Genomic DNA, 21,121 nt, shown 5'->3' with positions numbered 1-21,121 from the left:
GTCGCATCAGTTACAAAGTAAAAACAAAAAGTCATATGAAAAAGTCCTGATAAAATGTGTGAGAATGGAACAAAAGAAAGAGATAAAATCAGCAGCTGCAGCAGAGAAGAAGCTGCAGATGTGTCTGGGGCTGCAGGAGGGCAACAGAGCGCCAGAGAAGAGACACTCTGCACTCCGGAAATGATGCCTTATAAACGTATAAGGTATCGATACGTTCGATACTCGAAGTTCACGGCCTGAGTTAGCACTTCAAGCACAATCAAATTAAGGGTCACATAGGCCTGTATGGTGCGGTTATTGGCATTATTGTAGCCTAATGTTACCTCGGCATAGTTGAAAACATGTCGCATCTATCTCAATTAATGAGTAACCATCAGGTGAGCATGCTAAGTGACACACCCACATTGTTTGTGACCTGGAACAGCGACATTATGGGCACGCTGGGCCCGGATAACATGCTAAATGCTAACATGCTCGTATCTTCTGCTTCACTTAGGAACTTCTACCTTCGTTGAGGTGCGTGAGGACTTTCTGCTGCTTGAGACTGATGGTGACTTCAAATGGGGTCGTGTTTACCGTGTTCATGAGAAGAATCCATGTGAACGTCGCCCTCTTGTGGTATTCACAACCTGGTAAGTGGAAAGTTTCTGAAAGCTCGGAGTTCATGAGAAGATAATAAATTAATACATTGTCATTTAAGTCGTAATTTTATATCCGAGGAAAATGTTGATGTTGTTCCCATGTTGTAAACATGAATTCACGAGTTTCATTTGAAGGTACCATCCCTGATGTGATGGTAGGACCTCATTCAGCTCAAAACAGTTTGAATTTCAGGAGCGCAGTGGGACCAGAGAGGCGAGTGGACTGGTTATATTAGGACATAGAGGCCGAGAGGACTTGTTATACTAGGACATAGAGGCAGAGAGGACTGGTTATGCTTTGAGAATGAACAAGTAGAGAAGCTGAACCTGGAGCAGATTGTTTTGGACTTCCCGGTGCCGTCGGGACAGGTGAGTACAACAACAACGACACACTGCTGACTGACTCTCCAGATGAGAACTTCGTTGCCAAGCAACGCTGTGCGCTTCGCAGTAAGTATGCAGCCTCTTCTTTGCTGTGTGTAGTGTCTGCATCCGCTTTGGAATTTATATGCTTTACATGTCCACGTTGTCTGATTTGCTGATGTTTTATTCTACTGTTGATTCTAAAAGATGTTTCAGGCGTCACGGTGTCCGTAGCTTGTTTAATTTATTGTCGATTTGTGTTTAATTTTCTGGGATTTGTCTTGTGAGGCTACACTGAGGAAGCCAGTTGTATATTTAAATGATTCATAGTCAGTTAGATAGTCAGGGTTTGGACAGAAGGGCTATTGTTACTGATGTTGTTGTATGTTAATATTTAATGCAATCTATTTTGTAGCCTAAAGATGTTATTTGATTTAACAGTAGTAGGCCTTTATCATCATACACCCCACCCCCTCTTTTTTTTGTAAATGTAACATGCATTTTACTTTTATTTAGGTACAGTTTTTACACAAGTACTTTCACTTTAGTAAAATGAATTTAAAGTAATAGTAATTTTACTTGAGTACAAAATTCTGGGGCTACTCTTTCCACCTCTGAGCTCCATCTTTTTATATGTATGATGGACTTTAAACATGTTATGTTGAGTAATCAAAGATATTCTATCAGCCATGTTGACTGAATATTACTGTATCCGAGCGGTGAAGCCAATTCCAGATTTACAGAAGACTTTAGTACTATAGTCTCTGGTGAGACTGGACTACTCTTGCACACATTGTGCTGATTGTTCTCTGCTGATTGAGGTTTGCACATCATCTCTTATTATTTGATTTTGAAGGAATTGCCGTAATTACCTGAGCTTGAGTGTACACATTGCCGTTTCTTGCAAATTCACCTGCAAACTATTCTAAATCAGTTACTGTATTAATGTGCAGCATCAGTGGATAGCCAGACATGTTTTATTTAAAGACAAACTTTGGTGAAACTTGGTTGGTTTTCATATCATTGCACAAAACAGCCAAGCACCAAAGAGCTCCACTAAGGTCCATGATTACACCCGAGTGTGTTTCACAAAAGTTAAAGAATATTATGTCGCCTTTTGTGTCCTCATCTATATCTTCTTATTAGTTTTAATGCTTAAAATAAGTGTAAAAGTGTATGTTGGAGATATATGCTGGAGGATGTGTAGATTGGTGTAGATACAGTTGTCTTCATTTGAATACCAAGAAAACTAAAGACATCATCTTTGACTTCAGGACTGGTAACAACTCGCACCAACAAATTACCATTTATGGGGAGGTTATTGAAGTGGGTGATGACCACAAATATTTAGGAACAATAATAGATTTTGAGTGGACAGACATATAATATATTGTTTTTTTTTTTACTTTCTGTTTTATTGCCTGATATTTTTCATTGTTGGTGAATAATAAAAAACAAACTGCATAAGTCAATATGTCCAGTAAAATTGCTGGACAACAGCAAAATTGCATGACGATGACCTGTGAGTCCCGAGTGGTGAGGAAAGGGCAGCCGTTGATTAGAGAGGCATCAAATCCCCTTATTCCCCCTACCTTCATGTAGAGGGCATAGAGTGCATCCCTCCGAAACCAATCAGGCTCGCAGATCATTTGTGCCTACCAGTATCGCATTGTTGAACAAACTGTGAAACAAAAAATGACTGAACCTGTGTGTGAGGATGCTGCACCTTATGTCCTTATGATATGTAGAGCACTTTAATGATATAGTGAACTGCTCTATAGCAGGCTAATGTTAAGGTGTTCTGTTGTTGATGTCTGTTGTTGTTGTTGGTAGTATTATAGTTTAGTCTGTTTATTTATCTGACGTTTGCTGTATGGCACATGATGACTTTCCAAAAGGATTAATAATTATCTATCGTGTGTCCGAGCACCAGAAAACAAAATTACTGGATGGATGAAAAATGGCAACTTTGCTACTCTTGGATCCCACAAATGAGTGCAGCAATATATTTAAAATGTGGCCTGAAAACATCGATGTTGGACCATTTCATAATGGGCCAATGTTTTTTTTTATTTTTGCTTTATGCAGTATCTGTAAATGGCAGACCGACCGTCATTGAAGCCAACCGCTGTGCTAGTTTGACTGAAAAGCGCACAAGAGTTACACAGTATATTAGCAAACTAGGTCTAATATAGAGTCAGTGCTCTGGCTGTGGGTAGCAGCACTTCTGTTTCAAGTCACGGTGAGTCTTCTCAGCTGTCAGAGCACATCCTCATTATTGGATTTATAAAAAAAGCAACAACCTCATCCAGCCCACCTGCTCCTCCTTATGAGAGGGCTAAATCTGCTGTCATGCAGAGCTAACTTTAGGCCACGCCATACAGGAGAGCTATTTCGATGGCACAGAGCATGAGCTTTTTAAAAAACGGGTATGTTTCAGATATTTATGGATGGGATGAATTGTAGTTTAGAGTTTTCTAATGTTATAATGTTCTTTATGAGAGCATTTAATGTTTCCCCTGATCCTTCTAATCCTGACTTATTATTTTCTGAATTTATTATTTCAGCTAGTTAAAATAAATCTGGACATGTTTCAAATCGCATACTTGTTCTTTTTACTTTTAGTACATACTGCAGCTGCCCTTACAAAGTACATACTGTTGCAAGCATGTATGTATACAATTGGGACATACTACTCCCGTCATAACATTTCTCGAAAAGCATGCTGCCTTGCATACTGCAACATGCGACCGGATGCAGTAGGACATCCTGATATCTTTTGCATACTGTATTTGACATACTATTTATTGGGACATACTAAATGTTTTTCTGGCATACTAAATAGTAGGATAGTATAGGTATTGGAACGCACAAAATGACTGACTTAAACTTGCAATATCTGCCACTTGGGTGCAGCGGAAACAATCTGGGAACACAACACTGATATATCATCACCTTTTGAGTTGATATGGCAAATTTGTTAGAGGCAGATTCAGGTGATAATTTTCTGTATGTTCATCACTACAAGCGAAGCATTTCACATTGTAACTTTGATTTCACATTGCAATTTCATACATTGTTAATAGGGCTGTCAATTGATTCAAATATTTAATTGCGATTAATTGCATGATTGCAATTAAGATATTATTTATCTGTTCAAAATTTACCTCAAAGGCAGATTTGTCAAGTATTTAATACTGTTATCAACATGGGAGTGGGCAAATATGCCTGCTTTATGCAAATGTATGTATATATTTATTGTTGGAAATCAGTTAACAACACAAATCAATGACAAATATTGTCCAGAAACCCTCACAGGTACTGCATTTAGTATAAAAAATATACTCAAATCATAACATGGCAAACTCAAACCTAACAGGCAACAACAGCTGTCAGTGTGTCAGTCTGCTGACTTGAATATGACTTGCCCCAAACTGCATGTGATTATCATAAAGTGGGCATGTCTGTAAAGGGGAGACTCGTGGGTACCCATAGAGCCCATTTTCATTCACATATATTGAGGTCAGAGGTCAAGGGACCCCTTTGAAAATGGCCATGCCAGTTTTTCCTCACCAAAATGTAGCATAAGTTAAGTTATAAGTTAGTTAGTTATAAGATATTTAGCCTCCTTCTCAACAATCTACCATGACATGGTTGGTACTAATGATTCCTTAGGTTTTATAGTTTTATAAGATGCCAGTATCTTCACTCTAGCTTTAAACTGAGCCCACTACAACCTAAAAATCACAAGTTGCGTGAATGCGTTTAAGAAATTGGTGGCGTTAAAATGAATTTGCATTAACGCGTTATTATCTCGTTAACTTTGACAGCCCTAATTGTTAATATTGGTTATAGCCTCTTTAAACTCTGACTCTCTGCTTTAACGGTGTTTGACAGTGTTCAAAATCTATATTGGGTTAATTGTGTTCGACCGGTAGCCCCCTCTATTTATAGTCATCCACTTTTAGGACATTGCACCAGGCCAATGATCCTAAATATACAGCTAATGCAACCATTGTTTTTTTGGGGGAACCAAACAGTGGAATCCACTTAACGAGTATGTGTTTCACTTGCTGAAGACCAGACTAAAGGCAAAAAGCCTCCAAAACAAAGAAAATCTTGAAATGGCTGCTGTTTAACTCTTGCAGAGTGTTTGCTAATCTCTATGGGACTGCAGTTTGTTATCGATTATCGACAGTTTACTTTAATTTTCCAATGCATTGTGGTCCTCTTAAATTGAGGGAATACATAAGAAAAGTGCTACACTTTTAATCTGATGTGGATGTGAAGCCAACAAATTAAAGATTTAAATCAGCTCTTTAACCTCATAGCCATTGTTTAGTTTCATATCTACTGTGCTAAGAGCCAACATAACAAACTACTTAGTGCACCCTGGAGGTCTATTTCCCTTTTTTTGTGCGGCTGCTCAGCCTAGTAGAATGCCTGCAACTGACTTGAGTGGCACACACTGTTGAAATGCTCATGTAATGCTCCTTTGGTCACTCAGCGTATCTTGCAAATTGGCTCATGGTATGGCAACACAACGCTTTCCTAGCCTGTATAAATGAATTCCCATGAAATTGATGCACATATGATGCTATGCTGTACTGCTGCTTTAATGAGCAGCAAAGAGCCTTCACACCACTCTATGAAGTTATTTTGTCATCTTCTCTTGCGTGTGATCACAAAAGAAAAGTCTATCACACACAACCTGCTTTTCAGCTGCATTCCACTCACCCAAGATGATTTTGACCTCTATCAAAATGCCTGGTATTTCCTGTGATAATGTCAAAAAGTCTGTCATCAATCTGTTCAGAGCAAAACATCTTTTGAGGGATTTAGCTGTTTCCGTGTGTGCGTGTGAGTTTTTAAATGTTTGAAATGATGTTGCAGGCTGACAAAAAGGAGAGGGAGGGGTATTCTGTTGCCTACGCATATTTTGGGTCCCATTTGTTATGGTTCTAACCCAGATATTTGCACATTTACACATCACACATCACACACACACACACACTCAGACACATTCTTTCTCGCTCTCTCTCTCTCTCCCCTCAGACTCTCAATATGGTAATCTGCCCCAGACTTTAACTGTGCGCCATCTTATCAGTTCTCGGCAGAGCACTGGTATTCAGTCGGCCTCAAGTCATGTCGTGTTTTGATATAACTTCATACATGACTGTTAAAAGGCTCAAATGAAAAAGGTCAAAAGGTCTGAAGTGTCTTGTAATGCTCAGGGAGGCAGTTGTCATGTCGGCATGTGTTGCACTGCATTTTAGTGTTATTTGTGAAACTTTGTGTGGGTGTCCTAATATGGCATAAGCAAGCACCCTTTTTTTTGCTGTAAAATGATGCCACTTTGCTTCAAGGTCAAACTCAAGTTTTACTGCAAACCAGCAGCAGCGTCATATGCCTCTCACCCTCTCTGCATTCACAAGTGTTGATTTACACCTTGTAATTGTGCATCAGAGAGCACTCTTATCACACAGGGAAAATTAGTTGCATTCACTGCTTTGTTTTAACCGTGCGGAAATGGATGCATTTGTCACACTTTGCCGATGCTTAGGCTAATTAATGCCATTACAAAGGTGGAGGACGGTGGAAAGCAGAGTGTCATCGGTGGCGCATTACATAATTACCACCTTTTATCATAATAATGCAGTCCTCTCTGGCTTTGACAGTGCAGATATTTCAACAACATCTTTACTGTCATCCCCTGCGGGCTAGGTCTTGCATATTTATTTTAATGATGAGAGAACCAAAAACCTGTCCATCTGATTTATAATCTGATAATCTTTTAGGACAACTGTGAAAAGTCTATTCTGGATGCTTTTTAATGATTAAATAAGGAATAAGTGAAATTTTGTGACCTTATGGTTTGAATTAAGATATTTGAAAATGTCAAATAAGGACTCCGTTATTATGGCAGCTGTGGAATGCAAATCATATTATGATTGTCAGTTTGGATTGGCATGTTACCAGATTATTCTGTTTGTCTACGAGTTCTAGAGGCCATGGCACTGGACCTGAGATAGACCAGAGTACCAACACGCACACAGGGGAGAATCTAAATCTCTTGATAAGCTTTAAGAATTAGCCATGAGCTACGCTGTTTCCACTGTATTCAGATTACAGATGTGATCATTTTCAGGCCAAATTTGGGGGATTAAATACAGTATATACACTGCATGTGGCTGCAAAGACAGAGCAGTACTAGTACAATACAGAGCAGTAGATAAACAAGTGTTTCTCCTGAACGCCCCTGTTTGGACCAAATCTCCACGCCACCTGTTGTTGCTCAGACAACAGTGTGGAACTCCATGAAGTCAGTGCCTGGTGGCAGTCTGCCTCTCATATGTTCCAGGGTTGGATTGTGAGCTTGCCAGGGTGCTTCCTCTGAGCATGGCTTGCCTGAAAGCAAATGTAATGGTGGTAAACAAACACATGTGGCTCAGGGCGGAGAGGGAAACCCCCAATTGTTCCCAACTAGCAGTCCAGCACCTTAGGGGGTTGTATAGCGATATTTTGTGTGGCAGTATTGTATCGATACACGGACGTCAAGTATTGATCTTTTATTACATAAATGATTAACCTCCTAACAATCCTAAAAGGCATGCTATTCTGTCTTTCAGAGGTTGTAGTGGGCTCAGTCTTAATACGATAATACGATACGATAAGATAATGCTTTATTGTCAGACAGGTCTGAAATTTGTTTTGCATCACAGCAGCTCCATTTGCAACATCACAAAAAGGACAAAGACAAGAAACAAGGGCACGTACATTTAAACATTACAATCACAGAAGACGATATTCAGGGCCCTTCAACGTACATCTGATCTGGGATTAGGCTTCATATTTAGTTTTAGCATTGACTGGTGCACAAAAGAGTGCTTCAGTCTAACCTTATTAAATCGTGGAACCCTTTATCTCTGATTTGATGGTAACAATTCATATTCACTGTTCAAAACATGGTTGGGGTGAGAGATGATGGTGTTAGCCAGCCTTGATATGTTATTATGACAGGCTGATTCGGAGCATACTGAGACGCAGTGCGCAGCCGAGCAGCGCACCACTTATGAGCTGAGCACTTACAGCTAGAGTGAAGATAGTGGTATCATATAAAACTAAAATAAGAACAACCAATGCGTGTCAGCTTGTCGGGAAGAATGCTAACACAAAATAATGCTCCTAACTTACGCTTAATTTTGGCGAGGAAAAACTGGCATGGCCATTTTCAAAGGGGTCCCTTGACCTCTGACCTCTAGATATGTGAATGAAAACTCTAAGAAGAACAGAAGGAAAACAGTATCTTATTAGACAAAACAAACTGTTATATTGACAAACTGCATAATTTGCAGTTAAAAAAGGTACGAAATTTGCAGTGTATCGCAGCATATCTTATCGCAATCCTCAGCATATTGCAAAATGTTTAAAGTCATTATAAGATTGTATCGTGACTTAAGTATCGTGATAATATAGTATTGTGGGGACTTTGGTGATGCCCACCCCTAGCAACAGGTGAATTTTCCACCATCTACCATGATACACACACATACAAATGCACACTGCTACTACCACAGCTATCTTTCCCCAGGAGAGCAGACTTGGTTTGACTGGAAACCGGCCATATAACATAAATCTACCGGCTTAAACGATACAGAAAGAGGTAGTGAACCAAAAAAGGCAATCAACACGAGCCCCCAGAGTCGTTTGTTGTGTTGGTTTTAAGGAAGAGAAACTCGGGGAGAAAGTAGGGCTGTCAGGCTCTGCTTGGCAGATAGTCATTTCAAATGTTGATTTATGTTCTCTTGTTAAGGTTCAGTTTGGTGTCTTGCTGACAGCATGATACACCAACGGCAACGGGAGCTCTTTTTGCATTTTAATGTTTGCTGGAAAATCTCAGATTGCACTACAGTTTTGTAAAAACAGATGCAGTATTCCTGGAAGACTATTCTGTACAGTTGCATACCCATATTTTTGAAGGCCAGGATATGTTTGTATTTTCTCTTTGATTGAGCTTTTAATATGCACCCTGGAGTATTGCTGATTGACTGCACTAAAACATTTCTATTTCGAGGTCAGGATAACACCAGGGTTGTCTGGATTATATGAAATTCATACTGATTTGAAGTTGCCCGGAGATAAGGTGCCTCGCAAGAGTAAGATAGAATAAAATCTTGCCAAGAATTGGAAATGTTGAATTTCCAAAGTGGCTATCCACTTAGAAATGATAGTTAAAGGTGTAATGAAAAGACACTCCCATGCCCTTTGGGTATAACAGGCTATCCAAAAATGATTCTACTGGATCCAAAACAAACAATTCAATTAGATTACATGCTGTGTTTTCTCTGTTTGAGTGCACAAATATAGCAAATGTAATTATTAACTAGTCAAGAGATATAGATGAAACTTCTAACATTATTTTTGCCTTTTTTTAGGGGGTGGGTTGTACCGTACAGATAATGAAAAGGAGGAGACGCATTAGGGGCTGAAATTTGACAAGAACAAAACACCAACATAAAGTGACATGTATCATGTGATCAGAGTTTAAATTGCTTTAAACTCTGATTGATAAATGTCACTTTATGTTGGTAGAAACTCTTCACCAGAGACGTGATGCAGCCCTCTCATTGACATTCAACCTGACTTTTTTTTTTATTGTGAACCAGATATTTTCTGCTCTCAGAACGCTACTTTTGAAAATAGAAACAGCACTATGGAGTTCTCTCCGATACCAAAGTGAGATTTTCCATCTAGATTAAACCTCTGCCAGCAGCAGCACAGGTGAAATACTCCTTGAATTTAGGTATTTGGAGACATGCAGTGACTCTGTACACTCTGGTAATCACAGTCAGGGGATGTGTTGGAGATTTGCAGCCTGAAACTTTCATCAAAACAGCACAAGCACAAGTTGCAAATAACTCTAACTGCCCTTGTGAGGCATTTAGTGTACAAACAACACATCCATAGTACAATTGAGATGAGCGCAAAACAATAACTTTTAATACGTTTATTGAAGTAATACATTTGAAAATAAGAAAAAAAGAACAATTTGTCTGCATGTTTCTGTGAATGCATTAACAAAGCATGGATACTAAAAGTCTACTTTATAATTAAATATGTTTTTTTTTTTAATTAGGTGTGTTTTTAGTAGCATAATAAATTAACTCATGAAAGAACGTCCCTATGTCAAGCTGCAGATCGGTATAGGTTTAACTGTCATACTCAGCCAAAATAGACATCATAGTCATTGTAACATTTTATAAGATTACATTAGGGCGCTGTGGCTCAGAGGTAGAGTGAGTCGACCCCCCAGTGGTTGGTTCCCAACTTCTCCAGTCCAGTCCACATGTCGAAGTGTCCTTGGGCAAGATACTGAACCCCAAATTGCTCCCGAAGTTCTTTGAGTGGTCAGAAGTCTAGAAAGGTGCTTTATAAATGCAAGTCCATTTACCATTTGAGAGAACGGTCCTGGAAAATAATTTATAGCAATCATTTATAGTTATATAATAATGTTTTATAATAAACTATTACAAGGATTACACTTTAATCATTTTTAGTCAAATGAATGATAAGTGTGAAATTAACAACCAGCATTAACAAGTGCATGAACTAATTTAGCAATAGCAGCAGGAAGAGCTCATCATTATGCATTTAAAATTTTTTTCATCAGATGTTTCTTGTGTGATGTCACAGATTAGGGGGTGACCGTGAGTTCAACATGCTTGAAAGAGATCATTGTGATTCAGATTAAATACGCATCAGACTCCTCATTTCAATGCATTTGTGCAGTCAAAACTGCTATTAATCAGTATCTTCTCGTGCCACTCCTCATCCTCTCCAGACGTGTCTTAGATTGTCCCAGATGATACTGAAGCCAGGATTTCTCAGTCTGTGTCCTCATTCCAAAATGGCAAGTTACTGATTGCATGTGTCCCCTTCTGTAAGTGGCACCTTTTCTATGGCATACACAGTATCATAACTGCGAGATCTAGCCTGGATATGTAACATCAGAATCAGAATTTATTTTCCAAGAACATACTGTACATGCAAGGAATTTGACCCCGGTTTTATGCATCTCTCTAAACGTACTTATTCAGAAATAGAAAAATAACAGCTAGTGACAAGGACAACAAAGCTGGACAAATAAAGGCAAGTAATAGACATAACTGCCATGTATGATGGTGATAAAAAAGATGTGTATATATGAATATTATATAAATCTATATAAAGAACACCAATGACCAACAATAAAATGAAACGTCTATATTCAAGTCAAGTGTTCTGTAAATTGAAGACAATACATATAGTGCAAAGAAATAAATACTGAATGGACATGGACTGGATGATTATGTACAGTATGTACATGTATAGATATCTATATGTACAGTGAGTGGGATTTATATTGACAGTGACAGATGATGTACGAATTAAAAGGAAAAAAATAATCAAGACTGTAAATTATAATCTATAACAGCAGCAGTGGATATTTTGGTGTTAGAGTGTTTTTTGACAGTAAATGACTGATTGAAATGTTCATCGGAATGACGGCCTGAGGGAAAAACTTGTTTTCGTGTCAGGTTGTTTTAGCGTGCAGAGCTCTGTAGCGCCTACCAGAAGGGAGAAGCTGGAAGAGGTTGTGTCCAGGATGTGAAGGGTCTGCAGTAATACTTCCCTTCCGTTTCCTGTCTCTGGAGGAGTAGAAGTCCTGGATGGAGGGCAGGCTGGCACCTTTGATTTTCTCTGCAGTTCTGACTGTCCGTTGTAGTCTCTTCCTGTCCTGTTTGGTGGCCAAACCACACAGTAATCGATGTGCCACAACGTGAAGAAGTTATAGCATACAGTTATACTTATAGGGGAACACCAAAATAATAATACTGAGGAAAAATGTTTTCCGTATTTACAGCCCTGTTAACACTGGATTCGAGCTATTTGGGACCTCATACGGTTTTGGAATTTACTAGATATTTTGGGGGATCTGATAACAGTTGTGAGGACTGGATAAGGCAGATAAGGTGTTGCAACTGTCAGAACAGGTTGGGCAACAGATAAGCTGGATCAAACTGGTCCAAAAGAGGAGCAGAGGTCATGACGGGTAGGCCGGCCTGCAGGCAGGGGCAACGGTTGGAATGCTCAGGCTGAATCACAACAGATGATCAGTCAAAGGGAGCTGATATGTAAACTAACGGACTGATTAGGCAGGGCTCGAAGTAACGAATGACATCTACTCTCGTTACTGAAATATGTGCTTTTTGAGTATTTTAAAAATCAGTCATTTTACTTGTACTTAAGTATTGTTATATCATCATGCATCGTGAATTGTACTTCGCTACATTTCATGTTACACAGTAAGAACAAAAATCACATGAAAAAGTCATGATAAAGTGCGAGAGAGAGAAACAAAAGACAGGAGCCATATCACCACCCGGCGAGGACGCCAAGTGACCCAAATCAAATACACCCACAATTTGACAATAGGTGCATGCTGGGTACTAATATGCTCGTGGTGGATGCTCCAGGTTGGAACCTTCTACCTTCAGTGAGGTGTGTTTTGGAAGAATACCTGTCATAACGATTTTGAAATAGATTTTTTTAATGCCAGAATTGATATATTTGCTTCATTTGAGTCTAAGCAGAGGTAGAAGGAAGTTACCGCTTTTATTGTTGTAGTCTGAGTAATGTGACGTCATATCCGTTCGGTATCCATCAACCAAAACAAACCGCAGCAAGCCGAAACAAATTAAAAAACGACGGAGGGTCTCTGTGTGGATACGACTTGAACCCTCACATGTTAAATCCAAAGTGTTAAACACTACACATTCAGTAAAGTTTTGAAACACTTTAGGTTTCACACATTGCAGGAAAAGCAGAGCTAGACATCATGGCTAAAGCTGCATGCTAACTCTGACATGGACAGAAAACGTTATCGGTCAAGTCAACCTTTTACTCGCATCTCCGTAGTCAAATCTGGTCTGTAGAGCACTCGTATACTGACATTAATGTTAAGTGCATTCAAATGGCCCCGATGGAGCTGACCATGGATGTATAAAGAGAATGGAGCTGACGGGAGAGCTAGAGACGGACTTGGCAAAGTTAGCAGAAGTATACATGTGTGATTATGTCCGGTTTACACAAAATACATATATGGAAATAAGATTGATTTGATTATATTCACCAGAAGTTTAAACATGACATGTCCCTTATAAATTAAAAAAGAAAATACCACTAATTTGTGAATGGTATGTCTTTATTCTTTGATCTTTGGGTTGGTGGAAAAAATTATGCCTGACAATGACTGATATATTTGACTTCAGGATATCTGTGAATACGTACGTGCTGAAAATCAAACATTTTTACATGTATCAATTTAGATATTTACCAAAGTAAAAGTCTTTTTCCATAGTCTAGTCTGTAGTGTTAAAAAAGTTAACAAAAATCTAAAAAAATCGTTATGTCAAATTGCAATACTTAAAAATCGCAGTACATATCGAATTGGCACCCAGGTATCGTGATAGTATCGAATCAGCCGTGATAGAGACAGAGAGGCAGAGTGGACTGGTTGTATTATGTTGTGAGAATGAACGAGCAGAGAGGTTGAACCTGGGACAGATTGTGGAGGACTTTGAGAGAGATAGAGACATCACTGTGAGCTTTTCAAAAATGTTCATATTGTGAATGCTGAGATTGCAAGATGAGAATGAAGATCAATCCCATATAAGTCAACAAAGCAAAATGTGTTTTCAGGCAATTCTTAAAAGAATAGAGTCTGCTCATTAGACTTTCCTATAGTCTTTCAGCGCTGCTATTGAAAAATAAAAGCTTATTACTGCAGGTGTTACAGCTAAGACCTTGGGATGACTAGCAGTGATTGTTTGATGGATCTCAGGGGCCTAAAAAATGCTGAGGTGGGTCAGAAGTTTTGCAGTATAGCCAGGAGGAAGGACATACAAAGGTTCGAAAACAATCTGAAATGATTTTTTAGACTACCAACTTCAGTTTATAAAGCAACTGAGTCCCTTCCAGTAACCTGGTTTGAGGGTAAGGGGCAGTTATACTCAATATTAGGTGCTTAATATTCATGCATTGTTATTGCTGCTTTGTCTTCACATCAAGCGGGAATTAGTGCTGAGTGATAAAATTGTATTTTCATTGCCATCGCTATATGAACATGCGCAAGAAACACATCGCATAAGACTGCCTGAAACATGATGAATATGAAAAATCATTTTATTTATAGATGGTTACAGAAACTTGGTATTAAACGGCCCCGGTGCTAAAGACAGCAGTATTTATTATCACGCTGAAGCTTCTCCCTGCTCTGTGTCGGGGCTGTGGAGGAGCTCCCCATATACATACACACACATTTTGTTGAGTTCTGAATGACTTTAATTTCTTTCTAGTAAGCAGTGTTCCAGACAGTGTATGTGTAGTTGTTGCCGTCTTGGTGCTATGGAGCCTCCGTGTTTTTATTTAATTACCTTCATGAAATATAGGTGCATCGTAACCCTCGGTTACACAAGCTAAAACAGAAGTTGTCTGTATGTAGTCTAACTGTTTCGCTTGGTTTATCACGTATCTTAAAATTCTTGTAAACTTATCTGCTGGCGGAGACAAACCAGCCCCTCCTCTCTCTACAAGCGATACCTGCAGGCAGTGAATCACATCCTCAGACTGATACTGACTGATGTCTATGTTCTTCAGTCTTTATCAACTTACTCAGTATGTTGATGTCGGGAATATGATTTATTTTATTGACATTTTAGATTTGTTTCCAGTGAGATATTAATGACTTTATATAGTGACTTTGCTGTTGTAAACATTACCTTTAGCCTAGTTATATTTAGAAAATATTCAACTCTAATGTGGTTCTGAATTTAAAGACAACCAGGCTGACATAGAAAACGTATAGCTAATATACACACTTCAATATTTGTTTATTTATTGCAAGTCATATCGCACAATGCAGATTTTCCTCATACCTTGCAGGCCTAGCAGCAAAATGCCATTAAATAACGTTATAAACTTAATTCATAGACAGCTGAAACTAGCACTGAGTCAATGGAAATCTCTGTCCCACACAGGCATGAATTTACTGCTGCTAAAACAAAACACTCAACACTTTTCATCCGCATGTTTGTTCTGTTGGCCTCTGTCCGTCGCTGTGTAAATCCCACTTAATTACGAGCCACCGACTGAGTTTACTGAGACAACTCTCCTGAGATCTGCTCTGTGTGTACACTGAGAGTCCTCCAAAGACACAGGGACCCTGCAGCGCCTTTCTCACGCTACATGCACTTTGTTGAGTGTGTGTGGACAGATGAAATCAACACTGAACCCCTCTAGGATACTGTTGAACACAACACACACTCATATCCTCTTGACCTGTATTTAGTGTGGCGTAAATCTCCCTCTTCATCATGTCTGTGTGTGTGTGTGTGTGAGAGAGCGAGAGCTTGTTGAAGACAGGATGAACAGTATAATAGGGGGATTTTCATTCAAATTCTTTTCAACACCATCTCCTGTTTACACCCATCACAGTATCATAATTAGAGTTTGTGCTTCCTACCTACAGTGATTACATACACAGTCATGTTGCACTTTCTCCTCATCAAAGAAATGAATTCCTTAAAGACCTTTTTGTAATGTCTGTAGATATGTATCTTCCTGACATAATGAATATTTTCATAACAGAATGAGCCGACGTCGTGAGTTCGTTCTTCCATGTAACTTTACTGAACCGTCACATGTCCAACAACAACAACAGCAGCACTGCTGCCTCCTGTGCATACGTTATACATCTTTACACATGCACACTCCACATTGAGGTAATACAATGACAGGACCTTCTGATCATAAAAACTTTCATGCAATACACTTTTGTTTCATGAATTTTTCAATCAATCAATTGACATCGTCAGTTAATATGAACCCAATATTATCCTTTTCTGTGGTTTCCATTCTTCCAGTCAATTAGAAATTGCTTTGTCTGCGGTAAATGATGGACATGGATTTTCCCATTTTTAGTGCAGGTATGAAAACCAAGAAACATTTGATTCACCAGTTGAGTGCTGAGTATTACAAGTCTTGCATCTTTGTTGTCAGTTTTGACAGTGCCTTTGCCTAGGTGGCTGCAGTATTGGTTTGACAATGAAATATGTTAACTGTAAAAGGCATAGATGTCATTCGTGCCCCAGTACTGACCTTGTGTAATTTCAGCCTCAGCGCTGACGTCTGTCATTACGATCAACAAATTGTAACAGACCATTTTCCTCCATTTTCCTCTATTCCAGTTTCCCAGCAGGCAGGACAAGCATTTTTTCCATGACGTTACGACTAATGTTGGGCCAATTTAGGGCGGCAAATGACAATTATATTCATTATCGATTAGCCTGCTGATTAATTTCACGATTAATTGATTAATCGTTTAGTCAAAGTAATGTCAAAAAAGAGATACGAAAGCCCAAGTCCAGAACCCAAAGATATTCTGTTACAATGACATGAAAGAGAGAAAAGCAGCAAATGCTCACATTTTTGAAGCTGGAACCAAATAATGATAATTTAATTTTGCTTGAACAATAACTTAAACAATGAAGCGATTATCAAATAGTTGCTGCTATAAGCCAACATTGGTTCAAGTTACATGTTGTGTTTCAGAGTGCAAAAGCAAGCCACGTCTTCTGGAGGCTGATGTAGGAGGGTCTTCAAAAACCATTAAAAACACAGCTAAAATCAGCAGAGCATGTGTGCCATGAGCTGCCTACTTTGTTCCACTCATTCAACAACTTGTACTCTTTATCGGGCCTCAGGGAAGCAAAATAACATACATAATTTACTGTAGAGAGCTCAGAAAGGAGGGTGTTTGTGGTGATGCAAGATGAAATAGATAGAAACTAAAAAAAAAGCAAATATATATATACAGTATGTGCAAACTTGATGTTCTGGTACAAAATTCTAGCACAAAAGTGTGTACAGTATGTTCATATCGAAGCTGCCTGATAAGACACTGAACATTTCAGTGGTGAAACATTTGTCAAACAATATAGCATAATTCCTGACGTATGACATTACAACATAACATTGCAAACAAAGAAATTTGTGTTCTGTCCCAGGCTCTGCAAATAAGAACAATTGTATTGTGATGCTGCATAATGCTTTGACTGAGACCTTTACACACCGTCAAAGTCATTTCTGATCACCTGCATAGCAACCAGGCAGGAAACACAACTTAAATCAATCAAGCTCTCAGTTGCCAGGTCTGACAGAGGATCAACACTTATTTACATGTAACATTTAAAATCTGCACTTTCCCATTATCCTGTCATCACCATCATACCATCAGCAGGGCTGGTTGCTATGACAACAGCAGCTTGACATTTCCCATAGGATTTTGGACAATTACGCTTTTATCGGTAACATGTTAATATTTTCCTATCTGGGACAACAGACAACATGACATGAAATTTTCTACAATTGAACCTCTAATTTAGGCAATTTCCCAACAAACAATTTGGGGAACTCAGTGACACATTTGCTACAGCAGCTGGCTTTTTACTTTAACTACAAAGCTTGAATGGCAAAGGCACTTGTATGAGAAGTGAACTACTTTTCTGCTCCCCTGAATGCATAATAATAATAATAATAATATATAATATGACATTTGTTTTTTGCTGTTTCTTTCTGTGACATACTGTTACTACACCTCTGTTGCCAGCAGTTAAGGCAGGAATGCATTGTTTCAACAGACCCAGTGGCAAAATTAGTAGCTGTTGTTGGTTATTTTGTATTGTGTTTTTCACATTTGCTCAGCTGCAGTAACAGTAACTAAACAACTTAACTTGGGGTGTGTAGCTGGTCATGACATCAGGGTCAGATGGAAGAACAAACTGATACTGAAGCATTACAAAAAGAGAGGAGACTTAAGGGCAAGAGAGGGCAAAAATCAATACGAACAGTCGAGACTGGGTATCTGGGCGGAAACCAACTAAAATTGATGTCCACTAAGGCAAGAAGCGACAAACAATGTCAAGTAGTCGCGCACATCCAAAACCATAGTAGACAGGTGCTGGACCAGTAGAAGACAGCAATGAAAAATGTAGAAGAAGGTCAGCACACTGTAGCTCCCTTAAGTGCAATTTATCGGTACATAGTTGTTAGTGACATTTCGAGCAGAGGCTCTTCTTCAGACTGAAGACACAAAGGCAAAAAGAACATTGAAGCAAAAAAGAAAGCATTCAGCATTGCGACAAAGCAGACACCTTCTGAATAATGTTACATTGTGAATTGTATATGCATTGTAATAATATCAGCAATTCTATAAGACATTGAGTTTTGTTTTAATTGAGGAGAAAGTTGAGGGTAAACAAATAAGTAGGATGTTGGATCTTCTTATTGACAACCTAGCAGGACTGAGGTGGGTCTGCATATTTAGATTTTTTTCTAGCACACAAGATATTTCTCATCAAGGCTTGCTGTTTGGAAGCAAAAAAAAGTATTACACAACTACAAATGCAGGTAACATTTAAAGGCGCACTGTGTAGGATTTAGCGACATCTAGTGGTGAGGTTGCCGATTGGAAGTGAAACACTGAAAGTGTGTAGGAAAACTACGGTGGCTGACGTGAACACATGAAAATGCGAATGGCCTTCTCTAGGGCCAGTGTTTGGTTTGTCCTTTCTGGGCTACTGTAGAAACATGGCGGCAGGCTCCGTGAAGAAAACCCGCTCCCTATGTAGATATAAACAGCTCATTCTAAGGTAACAAAAACACAATAATTCTTATTTTTAGGTGATTATACACTACAGAAAACATACTTTTTAATATTATATTGCATCTGCACTATTCCTTTAAGATTGGACTAAAACCCAAACTAATAAAAAAAAAAGAACGACAAGTGGAGAATTATATTAACCCAATCATTTCGTAAAGAAATCCCAGGTTATGTAGCAAAATGCCAGTCAGACGTATAGCAGTCTAGTGATCTTTGGTGCAGGATAACAGTGGCAGAGTGTGTGCGCTCATATGCATATATTCATCCTGGTTTAAGCTGTGCAGTCTGTCCTGCAGGATCAAGGAAATGCTAAGCCTGGAGCCATATAGAACTACTTGAAAATTAATTGCATCATGCCAACTTGTCGCTGAAGGTTACGGAAATATCTGCGAAAATCCGAGTCAGAGTTGATACCAAAAAAATGTTACACTCCTCAGCTGCAACTCCTCTACTTCTTCTGATAATTTTTGTGAAAATAACTATTGCAAGAATAGCTAAAGAGCTAACTCCCAAATATACGCCATGGAAACTCCAGTGATGGCTTGGTTGAAATAAATTGTATTCTCACATGCATAAAACTTGCATAATGAAATAAAAGTGTTACAGCAGGACATTTTTATTTTTTTTTTATCTCAAAGCTGGACAAGCCCACGCTGTTGTGCTTATTAAAAGCAAATACCCAGTCAGTAATTACAGAGACGCAAAAAACGAAGAAGAAAAAATAAAAATAAAAAGCTGAATTTGTTATCTTTTGATTGAAGACAGTCTAATTTATTACATACTATACAGTATCTAAATGGTATCACACAAGTGAGATCAGCAAGTCCAGGCAGGTAACATTTTTTTTAGGCAACAAAACCACTCACTTAGGTTTAGGAAAAACTTCATCGTTGGGCTTAAAATAAGCATGCAAACTTAGAAAAATATTTAAGGAAACAATGTTACATAAATACGGAAAACACGTCACAAACGTCACTAAAAATGTAACTTACAAAACAAAACATCTCTGGTTGAAAGTCGTGTTTGTTGGACCATTACTACTCCCCACCCGCCCGCCATAAGCCGTCTTTCTCGCTTTTTATTCTACGTCACTAACTCTGAGTGTAGCATATTTACGCGGATGCGTTTACATTGGACTCAGTACAGACTACATGGCGTACAAATGACACGCCAAAAGCAAGAAAGGCGTTCTTATTGCTTGCTAAATGCCTTGCGCATTATCGTATCATTCATGCACCTTTTCATGCCCTCACTATGTGTATAAGTGCACAACTATGCAATGAGCTAAACACACTTCCATTAAAGGTTAAAGACAGCAGTTGGCCTTCAATGTCTTCAGTTGTGAAACTGCAAACATTATTGGGTAAAATGCAATGATATTTATTACAAATCAGAAAAAAGATAAGACATAGTATTAGTTACCAAAGGTGTTGTAAAAATAACTGGTAAAGTAACAACGAAACTAAGTACTTTAATTTTACTTTAACTTAACTAAGTATAGACTGCTAGTTACATCTCCAAAGCAAACATTTTTTTTCAAGTTACTTATCTCTCATGCCAGAAAGAAACAAAGTATTAAGTCAGTCCCCAAAGGAAGTACAGATCTGTCAAAAGACTGGATGCACCTGCTGGAAGTGAGTCAGTAGAGGTTGTAGAGAGGAACTGCGAATATTGGTGAGTACCCAGGATAGAAAGCTATGTTTCTTGACCTGACCCAAACTCAACTGATCTTGTTTGGTTACGATATTTTTGTCTATAAAGCAGGGCATTCTTTTTTTTTTTTTTATCTTGGCTATAAAGCAGGATGACAGACAGACAGACAGCACCATACAAGCATAAAGCCATTAACCTAAATTTAGTGAAGACGTCTGTAATTAGAGGAAGAAAAATTTCTGATTGGTCATTAATTAGTGGTTATGAGAGAGGGAGGTGGATGGATGTCCTTCAGCCTTCCAGATACTAATGACAAGTGACAGGCCAGGAGCCATAAACTATAGATGTGTTGTGTAGACTGGAAAGATTCATATAATAATCAAAATTTGCGGGTAGAAACATATCTGTGCCTTTTTGGACTCATGGGTGGACAGTTTTCATTAGATGATTCAGTTTCTCCTCCGGTCCATGCTGACGGCCTGCTTGGTTCAGGTGATTTGTGGTAATTACTGAAAATAATTTCACTCTCCTACTTCCATAGCTGACTGGGGAAGACTGACAGGTGTGAGAAGCAGTTCTAAGATTTGAAGTGTGTCCTCTAAACTATTAAAGCCCCCCTCCAGTGTATTTTGGCTTTTCTATGATATTTCATATATGTTTAAGTCATTTCCTGATTAAGTTGATTAGCCACACTGTTTGC

This window comes from Sebastes fasciatus, chromosome 3, assembly GCF_043250625.1.
Source record: "Sebastes fasciatus isolate fSebFas1 chromosome 3, fSebFas1.pri, whole genome shotgun sequence".
NCBI lineage: Eukaryota > Metazoa > Chordata > Actinopteri > Perciformes > Sebastidae > Sebastes > Sebastes fasciatus.
Note: the sequence above shows the minus strand (reverse complement) of the source record.